The 17,944-nt window shown below is 39.8% G+C and overlaps 1 protein-coding gene across 2 annotated transcripts in view; it reads left to right on the forward strand.

Annotated features, from left to right (window-relative positions):
* The first annotated feature begins 8,201 nt into the window (after window positions 1-8,201).
* The window catches only part of CALD1 (caldesmon 1), a 231,591-nt gene continuing 221,848 nt past the window's right edge, over window positions 8,202-17,944 (forward strand). Inside the window, exon 1 of one of the 2 annotated variants that reach the window (XM_070369035.1) lies at window positions 8,202-8,346. The gene's annotated coding sequence lies outside the window, so the exon portion shown is untranslated. The remainder of the gene's footprint in view (window positions 8,347-17,944) is intronic. The other variant, XM_070369036.1, reaches the window with a different exon arrangement.

Consider the following 17,944-nt stretch of genomic DNA (forward strand, 5'->3'; position numbering starts at 1 on the left):
TGTAACTTGGCAGCAGTTGGTGTAAAATGGCTCTGGGGGTCTTATTTAACCAAAAGCTCAATTTGAGCCAACAGTGTGATATGGCTTCTCAAACATGTGCTTTAATCAAAGCATCATGGGACCATCATGAGACACATTAGGCAGTGTGCTCCTCAGATGAAACCTTGGGTATTATTTTTATTTATAATTTTTTAATGTATTTATTTTTGGCTGCTCTGGGTCTTCATTGCTTTGTGAGGGCTTTCACTGGTTGCAGTGAGCAGGGCTACTCTCGGCTGTGATACACAGGCTTGCCACCGCAGTGGCTTCCCTTGTTGAGGAGCAGGGCTCTCGCGTGAGAGCTGCAGGAGTGGTGGCACACAGGCTGGCAGGGCTCTCGGCGTGAGGGCTGCAGGTGGCACGCAGGCTCGGCAGTGGGGCCACGCGGCCTTTGTTGCTCCGTGGCATGTGGCATCTTCCTGCACCAGGGATCAAACCCATGTCCCCTGCACTGGCAGGTGATTCTCATCCACTGTGTCACCAGGGAAGTCTTTGAATTATGCCTGTAAACTTCTGTGTATGTCGAAACAGTGACGAACTGAAGACTCCATGGAGGAGGTGACGAAGGTGGTGAATAAAGATGTCTGCTGCCTTGCATCCATAGCATACCGCTATTACGCTCATTTCTCCAGCTTTGCACTACAGTCTGTCTCATCCACTAGGCAGGCTCCATGAATGAAGGGGTCCTAATAATTACAGCATCAACAATGGTTACAGGTAATATTGACTGAATTTTTCCTTATGCAAGGCGTTTCTCTAAACATTTTACATATATTCCCTTATTTAACCTCATGGCAGCTCTATGAAATGGATCCTACTAGCGATCCCCTTTTATGGATGAACTAAGGCATAGTGGGGTCAAATGATGGAATCGGGGCAAGTTTCAGGCAAGCTCTGAAATCCCCAGCCTTAAGCCCTCATGCTCAATCATTTTACTGAGGGAGAGTAGAGTGGTACATAGAAACCAAGTTGTACAAAGAACTGAGAGGGGCGGGTGTCAAAAACATTTTAAAAACACTTGATGCTCTTTAATCCTCCAGATTTCTTTGTAAATTAAGCGTGGCCAGTTTAGAATAAGGAAACAAGCCCAGAAAGACTACATTAGTTCATCCACCCATATGTTTATCAACATAACAAGTGTTTATCAACAAACACTTATTAAATGTCTCTTATACCACTAGATCATAGGAACTTTATAAAGCAGGTGTTATTTCTATTTCATATTTAAGGAAATGGAAGTTCTGGAAATGGAAGTTCATGTATACATATGATACATGTCTGGGTCCGACATTACATATTTTTCTTTCAAAGCTTGAAGTTGGAAGGGTCATTCTTCCTCAGTGTTAAATTTCACAGCCCTCTGTACTGGAAAGGGGTTTCCATATCTAATCAGTAATTGAGATCTTGGTTTCCAATATGATGTTCTTACCATAGGTTATGTGAAAAAAATCAAAGTGACATAAATGCAAAGAAGGGTCATCACTATCAGTAGGGATGAACATTCTTAAATAAACACCTGTTAGAAAATGAGATCATCCTTGGGAGGTGCTTTGAGATCTTTGGGAAATGTGATTGGGGTTGAGGGGAGCAAGCCGGGACGCCTTCCTGTCCAGACATTCCAGGCTCCAGGCCTCCCAGCTGTGGAATGTCTTGGAATGTGCTTGAATCAGTGTGGGCTGTGGAGTCTGGGAGCAGTAGGGCTCTGATAGCAGGGGCTGGTCTGGACCCACCTGGGACCTCTGGTGTGGTTCACCAGTGAGGTAAAGAAACTAATAGGAAATGCAAAAAGCCTGCCTGACAAGGCAGAAGACATGGGTTTGATCCCTGCATGGGGAAGATCCCCTGGAAGAGGAAATGGTAACCCACTCCAGTATTCTTGCCTGGGAAACCCCATGGACAGAGGAGCCTGGTGGGCTACAATCCACAGGTCGCCAAGAGTCAGACACAATTGAAGCTACTTAGCACACTTGCATGCACAGCTTGTCACTGCAGGCCTCCCTGAAAGCAGAGGTGGTTTCAGGGAGAAACCAAAACCAAAGAAGAGAGTGGTTGCTCTATCCTTTCTTACAAACACCCACCAAATCAGCATAATTTCCAGCAGGGGCTGTCCAAACATCTCCCTCACCCCTGTGACCACGGAGAGTTAGAAAGGCTGTGTCACCTATCCTTCCTTTTAAAGGAATGGTCTTCTTTAAGGTCAGAACTGAAAAGAAATTGTGGGCCCAGGCAGTGAAGGGTAAGGAGTTGGTAGTGAAAAGAGAAGCAGAGTGTTTGGTGCCTCAGTCCCAGAAGTTCCTGGGAACTCTCCTGCCCACTTCACCCTTTTAGTACAGATGCAAAGGCTAGCCCCTCTGCAGCAGCCTTTTAAAGTGCTGTCAATAAGGGATCTTTCAAGGATAGTTGGAATGCTCATCAGGGGAAAGATTTCTGTTTCTCTCCTGGGAGGCCTCAGAGACGTCTACATTTCCCAGAACTTCCCAGAAGAGAATCAAGGGGAAGGAAAATTACTGCTTAGACTGCAGTTGGCAGTGGCTTTGGGGATCAGCTCCCCGCACCCCAGGCTCTGGCTTGGTGCCTCTATGGGGAAGCATCTTTAACTTTCATTGCCAGGGGTGTTTTGCTTCTAGTGAGTGGAGGAGGAGATAGGAGAGGAAATAAAAGCACAAAAATGAAAAACAAAGAATTCCTGAAGGTCTGATAAGTTGTTCAGCTATGCACCAAAACATAAATATTTGGCCAAATTAGTTACTCCAAATGCTTTATATTTCTAAAATTGAGCCATAGTTTTGTTATACTTTGAAGTTTTTCAGCTCTTGACAATCCTGTGCAAATCTAAGGGGAGTGGAGCTTGGAGTTCATTTCCCTCCCTGAGATCCCAGCAAATACTTAGCTTCTTTTCTTTGAGGCCTGGTAAAATGATTTTGTTTTGTTGGTCATCTCTTTCCAAAGGGACATGTTCTGTGTTTGTGCAGTCACTCAAGTCAGCATTTTATTAGTGAACAAGCAACAAGCAACATGTGCTGGAAAATAATAGCTTGGAACTGATGAGAAAGCTCTAATGGTTATTAAAATATCTGCATCCTAATATAATCTGCAGTGATGCCGCAGCTTAATTTCTGCTCACCTTTTGTTGAATTCACCTTTTGAGATTTGCATGACTTCAATCATGGAGTATCTCATTACTGAAATCGAATTTACTTATGCTATGGCATGGCAGAAATCACTGTTCCCTCGGGCTGAAGAATGAACATCCATAAATTGAGTGTTTATATGATCCTCAGGCTGTTGGTTAATTTCCTTAGTGCAGTCCTATTACCTGAAAACTTGGGTTCACCTCTTGGTGGATGTCAAACCAAAAGACACAACCAAGCCAAGGAAGGGGAGATGGAAGGTTTTCTTACTATACTTGCAGCAAGTAAGGAGAACCAGGGATCTTTCCCAAAGCAGTGTTTTCCCGGACAGCAAAATTGGGGAAGTTTAAGCTAAAGATATTCATGAAAGGGTTTGAGTTGTAGGCAGAAACCAAACTTTAACTAATTAAAGTCAGGAGGGTCAGTAAAGGTCAACAGCCTCATCCTTTACGTTCCAGCTGACCTTGTGTGGTTGAGTGCTTCAGGCTAATCTTTACCTTCAAATAGAACTGGGACTCTTCACAAGTGGTATATTATCTTTGCTAGTGTTATTTCTCGTGCCATTAGAGTCTTTGTTTCTGCATTCTTTTGTTCCCTAGAGATCATTAATTACTGAGACTTGGTCAAGGGTATGACCAGGCTTGAGTCACAGAATGATTTAGGCCAAAAATGGCTTCTCTTATATCGAGAAAGCTATGCCTAGTTTTATTTCTCTGGGCATCCCTTCCTTAACTGCTTATCTGATCAGTTGTTTGCTATCATTTTAAAAAGCAGTGAGATATTTTAAGGTCTAGGAAACAATGTGTCCCTCTTCTCCTGCAGTACCTATGTTGAAGGAAGTTAATTATTTTTTTGAATTTATTTTTGGCTCTGATGGGTCTTTGTTGCTGCATGGGGTCTGCTCTAGCTGCAGTGAGCAGGGGCTGCTCTTCTGTTGTCGTGTGCAGGCTTCTCACTGTGGTGGCTTCTCTTGTGGAGCACAGGCTCTAGGTGCGTGGGCTTCAGTAGTTGCGGTTTGCAGGCTCTAGAGCTCGGGCTTAGCAGTTGTGGGCTTAGTTGCTCTGGGGTATGTGGGATCTTCCCAGACCAGGATCGAACCTGAGTCCCCAGCATTGCAAGGTGGACTCTCAACCACTCGACCACCAGGGAAGCCCGAGGAAGTTAATTAAACAAGGAGGGTATTAGATTAAAGCGGCTTTAATGCCTTAGTAGCCTAACCTAAGCCAAACCTAAGCAAACCCAAACCTAAACCTGTAGACACCTCAAGGTAAAGAAATCAAACCTAAGGAGCACCCATCAGAACAAACCAAGTAGATTTTCCCAAATAAGGCAACTGCTTAAGCTATAGTCAAGCAGATAATTGCTTTGTTTTGGCCTCTTCTCTATCAAGTCTCTACTCGAGCATCTATAATATAAATGGTGAAGCACTCTTGTTTGCTGGTACCCAATTCAAATCGATTTTCGCTCAAATAAACTCTTAAAAGTGTAATATGCCTCACTTGACCTTTTATCAAGGGGAAGATCAAGACAGAAAGATGAAAGAACCAAGCCCCATGGTTAAGCCTTTGGCCAGTGGGAAACTTCTTCTCTAGTAGTAGCTCACTGTGCATCATACTAATGAAAATTATTTTAAAAATTATTTGGCCGCGCCGGGTCTTAGTTGCGGCACGCGGCAACTTTAGTTGCAGCATGCGGGATTCTTTTAGTTGTGGCATATGGGATCAAGTTTCCTGACCAGGGATCAAAACCGGGTCCCCTGCATTAGGAGCATGGAATCTTAGCCACTGGACCACCTGGGAAGTCCCAAGAACTATTTTTGTTAAAGAAGACAATGTGTGGTGTTACTAAGAACTGTCACTTTCTAGGCAATGTGCTAAAGAAGTATCAAGCCTGCTCTCAGGCCCCAAATCTTTTGACCTCATTCCCAGGAAGCAAGACTACGGACCACCTCCGGATGTTGCTGATGAGAGTGAATGTGTAGCTTAGAGTTCAGGTCAGATATTTAATGCAGAAAATCAGAGGTCCTGCCTCTTTAGAGTTAGCTCTAAAGATTTATTCTATTCTCTTTTATTAGGAAATACTTGTGTTTGGGGATGGGGGAGGTTATGGGAGGGACAGAGCACGACTGAGTGTGTAATTTTTGTGTAGGAAACTTTGAAGATATTGAAAGCACAGGTGATTCACCTATATATGCAGACACTGACTGAATTACTCTGAAATTGTTTCTGTTGTTCGATCACTCAGTCATGTCCGATAATTTGCAACCCCATGGACGGCAGCACTCCAGGCTTCCCTGTCCTTCACTATCTCCCAGAGTTTGCTCAAACTCATGAGGATGAGATGGTTGGATGGCATCACCTACTCTATGGACGTGAGTTTGAGCAAGCTCTGGAAGTTGGTGGTGGACAGGGAAGCCTGGCGTGCTTCCCTGCAGTCCATGGGGTCACAAAGAATCAGACACGACTGATCGACTGAACTGAACTGAACATTTAATCAAAGTAAACCAATCCCAGTAAGCTTGCCAGAGCAAAATTCTTCAGAAAATATTATCTCCACATCTTCCTGGTCACTATCACTTGATTTTATCAAAGGAGCCTCTCCCTCTCCTTGACTGGCCCCTCAGTTCCTGCCCTTCCTAAGCCTTGGAAGGCCTGTCTCTCTTTTCTCTTGAAAGAGCAGATGAAACTCCTGTTTCTCCAGGAAGGCTTTCTTGGAGAAAAGGAGCGACTTGCCTTTCTCTGGACTTTTGCAGAACTTTACTTGCACCATTTCATGGCAGTTATTTCATTATGCTGCATTGTAGCAGTGTATATTCACATCTTATCTCTTCTACTTATCTCATCTGACTTATAAGCTCCTGGAAGGCAAGATCTGTGATATATAGATAGTCCCTAACTTAGGATTCAACTTACGATTTCTTGACTTTACAAGGATATGAAAGCAATATGTATTGAGTAGAAACTGTACATCAAATTTTGAGCTTTCCCCAGACTAGTGATATGCAGTCCAGTATGCTCCCGATGCTGGGCAGTGGCAGTAACCTTCTCTCCCAGTCAGTTATGCCACTGTGAGGATAAACAATGGATACACTCTCAACCATTCTGTACCCACACAACGATTCTGTTTTTCACTTTCAGTACAGTGTTCAATAAGTTACATGAATTATTCAACACCTTATTGTAAAATATGCCTTAGATGATTTTGCCCAACTGCAGGCTAGTGTAAGTGTTCTAAGTGCATGTATAATATCATATAAGAAATGAATTGCCAGTCCAGGTTCGATGCGGGATACAGGATGCTTGGGGCTGGTGCACTGGGATGACCCAGAGGGATGGTACAGGGAGGGAGGTGGGAGGGGGGTTCAGGATGGGGAACACATGTACACCAATGGCGGATGCATGTTGATGTATGGCAAAACCAATACAATATTGTAAAGAAAAAAATATATATATATGACGTTTGGTAGGTTAGGTGTATTAAATGTATTTTTAGCTTACAATATCTGAATGTAACCCCATTGTAAGTCGAGGAAGATCTGCATTGTACTTCTTGTCACTGTGCAGTCATTAAGCCATGCCTGATTCTTTGCGACTTCATGGACTGTAGCACATTGGGCTCCTCTGTTCTCCACTATCTCCCAGAGTTTGCTCAAATTCATGTCCACTGAGGGGTGATGCTGTCTAACCATCTCAGCCTCTGCTACCCGCTTCTCCTCTTGGCTTCAGTTGTTCCCAGTATCAGGGTCTTTTGCAATGAGTTGGCTCTTCACATCAGGTGGCAAAAGTATTAGAGCTTCAGCTTCAGCATCACTCCTTCTAGTGAATAATTCAGAGTTGATCTCCTTTAGGATTGACTGGTTTGATCTCCTTGCAGTCCAAGGGACTCTCAAGAGTCTGCTCCAGAACCACAGTTCAAAAGCATCAATTCTTTGGCTCTCAGCCTTCCTTATGGTCCAACTCTCACATCCATACATGACTACTGGAAAAACCATAGCTTTGATTAGATGAACTTTAGTTGGCAAACTGATGTCTCTAGTTTTTATTATGCTGTCTAGGTTTGTCATAGCTTCCTTTCCAAAGACCAAGCATCTTTTAATTTCATGGCTGTAGTCACCCACAGTGATTTTGGAGCCTAAGAACATAAAATCTGTCACTACTTCCACTTTTTCCCCTTCTATTTGCCATGAAGTGATGAGCCCAGATGCCATGATCTTAGTTTTTTGAATGTTGAGTTTTAAGCCAGCTTTTTCTCTCTGCTCTTTCACCCTCATCAAGAGGCTCTTTAGTTCCTCTTCACTTTCTGCCATTAGAGTGGTATCATCTGCGTATCTGAGATTGTTGATATTTCTCCTGGAAATATCTTGATTTCAGCTTGTGATTCATCCAACCTGGCATTTCGTATGATGTACTCTGCATATAAGTTAAAAAAGCAGAATGACAATATATGGACTTGACGTACTCCTTTCCCAATTTGGAACCAGTCAGTTGTTCCATGTCCAGTTCTAACTGTTGTTTCTTGACCCATATGCAGGTTTCTCAGGAGACAAATAAGGTGGTCTGGTATTCCCATCTCTTTAAGAATTTCCCACAGTTTGTTGTGATCCACACAGCCTATGGCTATGTGGATCGTAATTTGTATCTTCACACTATTTAGCATAGTACCTCGTACTTAAAAGGCACACTGCTATTTATTTAGCAATGAAATAAATGCAGCCAAGGCCAGATCTACTGCGCAGCAGTATACTGCCTGTGACCAAAATGTTCTTACAAATAAGGATAGAAAAAGTCAAAGCTCCACTTTCTAAGTTTCAAATAAATACTTCCCTGATTTTCTCTATCAAAACTCAATACTGAGCATATTAAATTTGGTCAGAATCAACTGAGCAGTTTAGAGTGTAAACTCAAGTAAACTCAAGTAAACATTTTTCTTTCTCTTTCTTTTTTTCTTCCTTGGGAACAGATGACACTTTACTGGACAAAAAGGAAAAATATCTGGGTGGGAGAAATTGGGTGGGGCCAGTTAAGCCCACATTCCACTACTAGATTTAGTTGAAAACACCAAGCTGTTTTCAAGAAGTCTGAATTTAACTGACTCCCTCACACCGTACTCAGGGGTGCCTTCCTTGGAGAACTGAAAGCAGAAGGAGTTGGGAGCTGAGAGTAATGCTGAACAAAAGGTAATTATTTTAAATCAAAACATATGCAGGAAGGGTGAAGTTAAGCTAAATTCCAAGGGGCAATTGCCACTCAACTTTCACTTCTCAGACCTATCTTCTCTGATAAATTTTCCCTGGTTACATAAAAAAAAAGAGGTGGGGTGGGGTTTGCTCTGCCGTTCTTTAAAATAGCACTTTTAAATAAACTGTCTCCTTTTAATATGCTAGTACCTCTCATCTCCTGATTGCCCTATGTATAATACCTGGTACGATGTGGTCTTAATATGCAAGTAATGAGAAGATGAGGAACAAGTGGTAGAAGAATTAAAAGGAGGAAGAAAAGGTAGGAAAGATAGTTCCTGTCCTGTTTACTCAATGTCTGAGAGTTCTGGGAGACTTGGGAAGCCTTTTGGTTGTGGCAATGGTAGAATTTATTTTTCAGTTTGTAATGCATAATGTTATCTCTCATGGTTGTGTGGATTTGATGAAACAACTGCTATTAGTTTGGGATGATTGGGGAGAATCTATGGGCAATCAGTGCAAAGAGCCTAACTGGGCTGAAATCTCCAGCAGTGATAACTTTGGGGCACAGAACTTAAGTCCTGTCATTTGGATACTTGGACTTTGGGGAAGGAAGAAATTGGTGAGAAATAATAATTAGAGATTAGCCTAATGAGGCTAGAGAAATGCAAACAGAGGCTTGTTTATGTTTCTTCACAAATACAGAGAAATGCCTGTCAGCCCTGGCCCCAACAATGGAAGTGACACCAGAGTGCAGAGCAAGGAACAGGACTCTCAAGGCCAAAGCCAAGAGAGTGAGATCAAGGGCAGGTGTGCCGCGGGTCTAGCCTTGAAGGGCTTCTGGCACAGAAGGGCACGATGCACCCCCAGCTAGGGACCGAGATGGACACTCTAACTTTATGAACGGATTCTGTTTAGCCAACCCTAGACAGGGGCTTTTCAGAGTTTCAGAAACAGCAGGGAGTTTTAATAGTGCCTAGGAAATACACAGATGTCTGAGAAGTCAGAGGAGCAAGAGTGGGTGACATTTCTGGAATTTTATTTAGAGAACACATAGATATTTAGAGCTCAGGGTTGGAGCAAAGATGTTCTTGATCTCACAGAAAGAGCAAATTCTGAGACCTCTTTAGGGAATGCAATTCACAGTAAAGAACAGCATTCTAGGAAAAGCAGGTCTCCCAGAACTAGAGAAATAAGAGGAAGAAAGAGAGAACGACCCCTTCACAAACCCCAAAACAACTGTTCTGATAAGGTGAGAGCACTGGGGAACTCTGAGTCAGGACAGGTACTGCCCCTCAGGATCCTGAGACCTACCTGTCCTCTGAGTAACACCTCTCCAATGGACGACTTCCTCTGGCACATTTCTGCCCATTGATGACCCAGCCTAACTTCTAAATCCTCCAATAAAATGGCACCAACCACTTTACCATCCTCTCCAAACATCTGGCTTTCCTTTGATCTTCCTCTTGATCATGAAATTCCTTTTCAAAACCCCATTGGTTGCCATGGATTTTTAAAAATTTTTTATTTTTTGATATTTTCTTCTCACGTAGGGCTTTAGCATTCCCAATGCTTTCTCCATTAGTTCGGGTCCATTCAGAAGATACAACTGCTACTAGTTATTTGAACAGAGAGAATTTAACATGTTTTTAAAGCCTGTTAATGAGATATAGAGCTGGTAGCAAAGTAACTAAAAGAATAAATCTGTGCATGCTAAGTCACTTCAGTCATGTCCGACTCTTTGCGAACCTATGTACCGTAGCCCACCAGGCTCCTCTGTCCATGGAATTCTCCAGGCAAGAACACTGGAGTGGGTTGCCATTTCCTACTCCAGTGGGTCTTCTCAGCCCAGGGATCGAACCCAGTCTGTTGAGTCTCCTGCATTGGCAGGTGGATTCTTCCCCACTGTGGCACCTTGGAAACCCAGTACCACTATCTATACATAATTTATTTTCAGTGATCAAGTCTAGCTCTTACTCCTGTACTAGTCTTATCTGTCGGACGTGTGTAATAATTTCAAGCTCACTTTGCTTATACTGCACACTCGGTAGGTTAGGGAGACAGTATGACATAGTGTGAATCCTGGACCACATTGTGTGTGTATGCACTCAGTCGCTCAGTCATGTCTGACCCTTTGTGACCCCATGGACTGTAGCCTGCCAGGCTCCTTTGGGTCCAGGAAAATTTCAAGGCAAGAATACTGGAGCAGATTGCCACTTCCTTCCCCAGGGAATCTTCCTGACCCAGGGATTGAACCTGTGTCTCCTGTGGCTCCTGCACTGGGAGGCAGATTCTTTATCACTATGCCTCCTGGGAAGACCCATGAGAAGACCCCTGGACCAGATTGCCCATATCTAAATGCTTGCCTTCCCTTTTACCTGCTGTGCATGCCTTGTAAACACAGCTTCTTAAATGTCTATAAGCTTAGTTTCTATAAGCTTCATTTCTCTGTCTGTAAAATGTAATGGTACCTACTTTAAAGGATTGTTTTTAAGTTTAATAGTGATATGCAGGGAGTAAATAATCCATGACAGATATCATTAGTATAAGGATATTAAGTCTATCAGTTATTTCCTTCTCCTCGCCAATGTTCTGTGGGTACAAAACACTAAGTCCCTCCCAATACTCTTATTCTTCTTCTCATCTTACACTTGTTGTCCTCTACAGGTACCACTTTCATAGGTTTGTCAAGGTGACTGTCTCCCCCTCCTTTAGTTTTTCAATCAAGTCACTTATACTCTGGTTATACATACTTCCCTGGCCATGCATCCGTCACTCCTCCCAGTATCTAAGACCATAGTTTTGTCTTTTAAATCTCGTTTCTCATCATCATCTCTTTATTGGGATGTTCAACTCCCACATCTGCCTTTTTCTTCCAAGCCTTTGCTGTCAGTAGAGAAATCATGTCTATCATCTATGCTATATTGGCTTTTGATTCCTAGTCCAAGGCCTCTTAGTTTCTTTTCAGTTAATGTTGTTCTTGCAGCATTTTAAACCTGAGATGTGCTGGGAGGAGATTTCCAGGAGCAAGTGAACAGGAATCTTCAAGTGGCAGAGGAATCATGAGAGCAGACATGAGAGCGTAAGATAATAACTTTCAAGAGCTCGGTGATCTGTCTTGGGTATTTGACTTGGACAGAATGCTTATTTCATATAGGTTAAGCAGGGCATCTCAAGACTGTCAGAAAATGAATCTGTCTTTGTTATGCCAAAGAAATCTGTTATCTAGTCAAAACAACTAATCAAATAATTTCCACATTAATTTTTCATTTTATGCTTGTATTTGCACATCCAGCCCAAAACTCTCCAAGGAATAAATTATTATTTCAGTATGTGAAGGTTTAGTTTCTTTTGGCTACTCCAAACCATCCAAATTATAAAAGTTAAACTATCTATCATGCTTCATAAAGGTACTTCCAAGAGCCAGAGAAGAGGCATCAGGAGTGGGGAATTTCTTATGTGTCCATGCATGTACAGAGTCCAAGCTCTAGGAATAAATGTGTCAAGAATGTGTAACTGCTGCCGAGTAATTATGCAACTTACATTTCTGCCAATAAAATTTGAGCCTGAGTTATGTAAGATTGAATTATAAATCCAACCTTTGCACCAATTATCACTGAGATGTGGAAAGAAGGAACATTATAAAGGGTAGAGGGGAAGAAAAATGAATGACAAGTAATAGTCTTTAGGTAAATCTGGGAGTGCACAATAAATGTTAGTGTTGGTTACTCTAGCTTGTACAGCTGCCACTATCATTTTTAATTCCTGCAACATGTCTTCTTTGTGACATGTTAATAGCACACTTGTCTCAAGGGTGCAAGCACAGAATAGGAGTGTAAATTTTTAAAAATGTCAATAAAAAACACCTATATTCTCCTGTTCAACAATGTAAACATTAAAAGTAACTAAAACTGACTTCCATGCCTAATCCCAGTTGGCTCCCAGAGGTACCCCCATAAACTGAGGTATAATCCTTCTAGTGCATTCACATACAAAGACATACATATATGTTATATAATACATATAATTATATAATATACATATTATATTATAAAATTGATTACTGTGTGTGTATGAGAGGATGTTTTATATATCTGGTATCATACCATACATGTCATTATGAAACTTACTTCTTTCACACAACAGTATATAATGAAGATCTTTGACTTCACTACATACAGATATCTCATTCTACTTAACTACTAAACTCTATCTGCATACAAATAAGATGTTTCTAGTTTATGTGATTACAAACAATTCTGCCATGAATAACTTATATGTGTGAGAGTAGAGGTTTCTTTAAATGGAGAAATAAAATTGTTAGATCCTAGGGCATATGCATTTTTAATTAAATGTGTATTGTCACATTCATATCAGGAATGCAAGAGGATACCATTTCACTATACCCTAGCCAACAATGATATTTTACATCTTGTCGATCTGAAATGGTGTTTCTTAATTGATGTGAAATATTTTCTCATTATTGATGTGATGAAAATATGCTTCGTTGTTGTTCCAATTTGCACTTTTTTGACTGTGAGTAAGATTTGACATCTTTGTATATGTTTATTGTTACTTGTATTTCCTCCTCTTTGAATTCACTTTTCATATCCTTTGCACACTTTTCTTTTTTTTTCAATTCTGGTTTCCTCACTTTCTAACACCATACACAAAAATAAACTCAAAATGGATTAAAGATCTAAACGTAAGACCAGAAACTATAAAACTCCTAGAGGAGAACATAGGCAAAACACTCTCCGACATACATCACAGCAGGATCCTCTATGACCCATCTCCAAGAATATTGGAAATAAAAGCAAAAATAAACAAATGGGACCTAATTAAACTTAAAAGCTTCTACACAACAAAGGAAACTATAAGCAAGGTGAAAAGACAGCCTTCAGAATGGGAGAAAATAACAGCAAATGAAGCAACTGACAAACAACTAATCTCAAAAATATACAAGCAACTCCTACACCTCAATTCCAGAAAAATAAATGACCCAATCAAAAAATGGGCCAAAGAACTAAATAGACATTTCTCCAAAGAAGACATACAGATGGCTAACAAACACATGAAAAGATGCTCAACATCACTCATTATCAGAGAAATGCAAATCAAAACCACTATGAGGTACCATTTCACACCAGTCAGAATGGCTGCGATCCATAAGTCTACAAGCAATAAATGCTGGAGAGGGTGTGGAGAAAAGGGAACTCTCTTACACTGTTGGTGGGAATGCAAACTAGTACAGCCACTATGGAGAACAGTGTGGAGATTCCTTAAAAAACTGGAAATAGAACTGCACACTTTGCTATTGGATGGTTTATTGATCTTTTCTTCTTATTGACATAGGAGTGTTTTAAATATCTTGGATTTTGATCAAGGCAACTTTAGGGACACCATTCACACGGTGGTCTACATGAAAGTCTCCCCCTGGTGGTGCGCAGTGTACAATGTACATAGTCACACTTGGCAGTTCATCTTTGGTTTGTGATGAATTATGTAAGCATTTTATCCTTAATCTGTCTCCTGTCTTTTAACATTGCTTGTGTTATTTTTTTCATAGTAGAATAATCATACCTAATCAGTCTTTTCCTTCATGTTGTTCGCCTTCTCTGTTTTGTTTAAAATGGTCTTTCCTACCAAAGGTAATGAGACATTTTCCTGAATTTCCTCTGATTGTTTTCATAGTTATTTTTTAATGCTTGTATCTTTAATGTTTCTTAAAATTATTAAATTTTGTAAATGATGTGAAATAGGAATCTAAACATTATTTTTCCTATTAATCATAACCAATAGTCCCAACAAATTATTGGATAGTTATCCTATCCCCTTATCTAAAATACTACCTTTATTATATACTCTTTTTTTCCTATACTCCTGACTGCATTTTGGGGTTCTACACTATGGTCTTATGATTAAAATAATATTTGGAGAAAGTACTCATTTAGCTACACTAGGGTGATCGCTATCTACTAATAACTGAGAGGTTGAGATTAAAATAAGAATCCATTCAATATTGGCTTTAATTCATAGTATACAACTTTATGTTAAACTTTGTGTTATAAATTATGTGAAATTCTCACTTCTGAGAGGAGGCTCAGTCTATCATATTAATCTGTCTGTCATTTTTATAGAGTCCCTACATTGAAGACCCTGTCTAGTTGCTCTTATAAACATATAATTAGAACTGGTGGATGTTACACAATGTCTCTGGTGCCCAGATTCTGGTGCCCAGCTAAGCAGCCAAACTTTTTCTTCCCGAATACTGTGCTTGACTTGAAAATGCTTAACCTGATTTAACCATGTACATAGTAAATTAATAAAAATTAATAACTATATCTTTTAACTTTAAATGAATAGATCACTTGCAACAAAAGTATAAAGCATTTGAGCTTTTCTGTAGGGCCATGGGGAACTTAAGTGTAAGATTCATCTGATAGCCCAGTTTGACAGATAGTCAGCACTAAATACACATTTGCAAGGTGAAAGAAGCTAATACCAGGCTTAACTTTAAAGAAAAAAAACCTTTTTTTTAATGGGAGTATAGTTGCTTTACAATGTTGTGCAAGCTTAACTTTTTAAAAAAGCATTATTATTATTTCTTTTTTCTAGGCATTTGACTGATTTGCTTCATTCAGAGTTGCTGTTTTGCTCTTATTGCTTTACAACATATGATATTAGAAAAGTTCAGTCTCTCAGTCATGTCCAACTCTTTGCAACCCCATGGACTGCAGCACACCAGGCTTCCCTGTCCTTCACCGTCTCCTGGAGCCTGCTTAAACTGATGTCCATCAAGTCAGTGATGCCATCCAACAATCTCATCATCTGTCATCTTCTTCTCCTCCTGCCTTCAATCTTTCCCAGCATCAGGGTCTTTTCTAATGAGTTGGCTGTTTGCATCAGGGGCCAAAGTATTGGACTTGGCATTAATCTGTCAGAAAACTTTAAGTCAATTTATCCTTTTCTTTGAGATCTATTTAAATCCAAGATTTAGTTATTTGTTTATTGGTTAAAAGAAAAAACAACCTGAGGTATAAATCTCATTGTCCATATTTGCTTTCCATGTAGACCAACTGAATGAAAACTAACTTTCCTCTTCCTTCTCTCCAGATATGCTGGTGTTTTTGAGTGATGCTAGCTTATTCTGACTGTTCTTTGCAACTCTGTTCTTTCTTAAAGCATGTGTGAGATAATGCAAAAGTCAAAGTCAAAGCCTAGATTCACAGATTCTTAGAACTGGAAATGCCTTGAGATATTCTAGTCTAACCATCTCATTTTAGAACTGGAATGAATGCCCTGTTGACACAATTTGATTTATATATATATATGTATATATATATAATAATTTTAGTTATATATAGTTAAACTTTATATGAACCAATCATTTGGGATAAGAGTCTAAATATATTTACAAACACATGAAGTTAACTCTTCTTTCTTTAAAATATCCATAGCACCTATTGAATGTACATGAATGTGCAATTATAAGAATGTGAGGATGGAGAAGTTACTGATTTTCACCCATTAGCCTGACAGGAATGGTTAAAATGTGAAACAGTTTCCAGCAACGTGTGGATTTCTGGCTGGCTGCTTTTTTATTTCAAAGTCTGTTTTATTTTCTGAAACAGTTCCTTATCACATTTATTTATTATTTCTCAAAGGGGTGCTGGGAAATATTCTGCCTTTATTGCTATTCTCATGTTCACACGTGAGAAAATCAAGTTCACACAGAGCTTAGCATTCTCTTCCTGGAAATATGTACTTAAAATAACCCACAAAACACTCAGCTATCTGTCACTCAGCTCAGCACCCTTTTCTAGTCCTTTCTCTTCCAGCCTGAGGGCTTTCACACAGATGAAGCTGATATTGCATGGAAATTCCCCAAATCAAGGCTTGTTTAAAAATCCCCAAGAGACACTGGACTAGGCATATCCCCATGTGGCTGAAAATGCATGCACACAAAATGATACCAATAAACTTGGGAAGAAGACATGTAACACCAAAACTGCACAATTAATTGAAGAGAATGGTTGTCTTCAGCAGGGAGAGGTGAAATAAGAGAATGTTGTGAAAACAACATTAAGTTTTATTTTTGCTTCTCCCCACCCCCATTCCTCATCCCAACCCAGTTTTCCAAAAGTATCTTATTCCAATATTTAAGAAAAACTTTAGTGTTTTTCTCTGCACACAGTGGAATTTCACCAATTTCTTCAGAATGACAAGTATCCGAAAAAGTTCTGCGGCTGCTAAAATCACTGTCCCACAATCTATCAAGAGTCAAGATCTCACAAGAAGAAAATTTGCAGTATATTAACTTAAAGTTAAAAACACACACACACACAACTGACAGCCAGGAGACCACTTGGGTTTTAATCTTAGTTCTGTGCTGATAATGATAACCACTCAAAGCTAAGTACTTTTTTAACAGTTTATAAAACATGTTCACATTTATTAATCTATTTGATCTTCATAGCAACTCTTCAAGGGAGCTGTTATATAAATGAAAGAACTAAAGCTCAGACTGTTTAAATGACTTAAAAAATCATTTTAGAATATTTATTTTTACTTATTTATTTGGCTGCACCAGGCCTTAGTTGAGTTAAGGCATACAGAATCTTTGGTCTGTGTTGTGGCAGGCTGGAACTTGCAGCATGTGGAATCTAATTCCCTGACCAGTGATTGAACCCAGGACCCCTGCAATGGGACTGCAGAGTCTTAGCTACTGGACACCAGGGAAACCCCTTAATGACATTAAGATTGCTTAATTTGTGATCTATACTGTTTCTGTGTTCTGAGGGCAGGTTCCTAACCTTCCTTTGCTTCACATTAGTAAATATAACATTTGCCGATTGACTTTACAGGAATGTATAGGAGAAAAGTGATGATACTATGAATTAAATGGTTATTTGGGATAAAAGTGCTAAATAGGTTAATTAATATATAATAATAAATAATAAGTTGAATATTATTTAAATTAAATAATGTATTTAAATTGAGTACTATAACATTGTATTAAATTAATATATACATTATGTATAAATAAATTAATGTATTATTTATGTGTAAATAAGTTTACACAATATATGTGTATATATAGGTAGATATAGATAGTTACCATTATTTGTATGTTATTATTATTATATGGCTTATTATTACTTTTGAAATATTTGCAACCAAGTCTTTGCAGTTTATAAACTATCTCAAAGGGATGGTATTTAGCAGGGACCTAGGAACACTCAAATTAGATCCACACACTCAAGCAGCCTTCTCTTTGAGTTTCTCAAGAGAAATAATGTACAGAAGCCAGTGTTGGGTGAAGTATCTTTTCATCTATTAGCTGGAGATCTGGCCCCAAATCCAGGATAACTGCCAAGTGAGATTGGCTGGATTAAATTGAATCTACGATTGAATCTTGGATTTTATCCCTCCATTGAAGAAGCCCATTAGCTAGAAAAATGAAGAGGAAGTATGTGAGGAGGGAGTGGAGGAGATGAATGGCCCACTGCTCTCCTGAGGGTAGGCCCAGCTCTCCTTAATACTGTGATCTGGAAAAGGTAGAGCATCTCACCCTAAGGAGATCTACTCTAAGGCT

Source organism: Bos mutus, chromosome 4 (genome assembly GCF_027580195.1).
Source record: "Bos mutus isolate GX-2022 chromosome 4, NWIPB_WYAK_1.1, whole genome shotgun sequence".
Lineage (NCBI taxonomy): Eukaryota > Metazoa > Chordata > Mammalia > Artiodactyla > Bovidae > Bos > Bos mutus.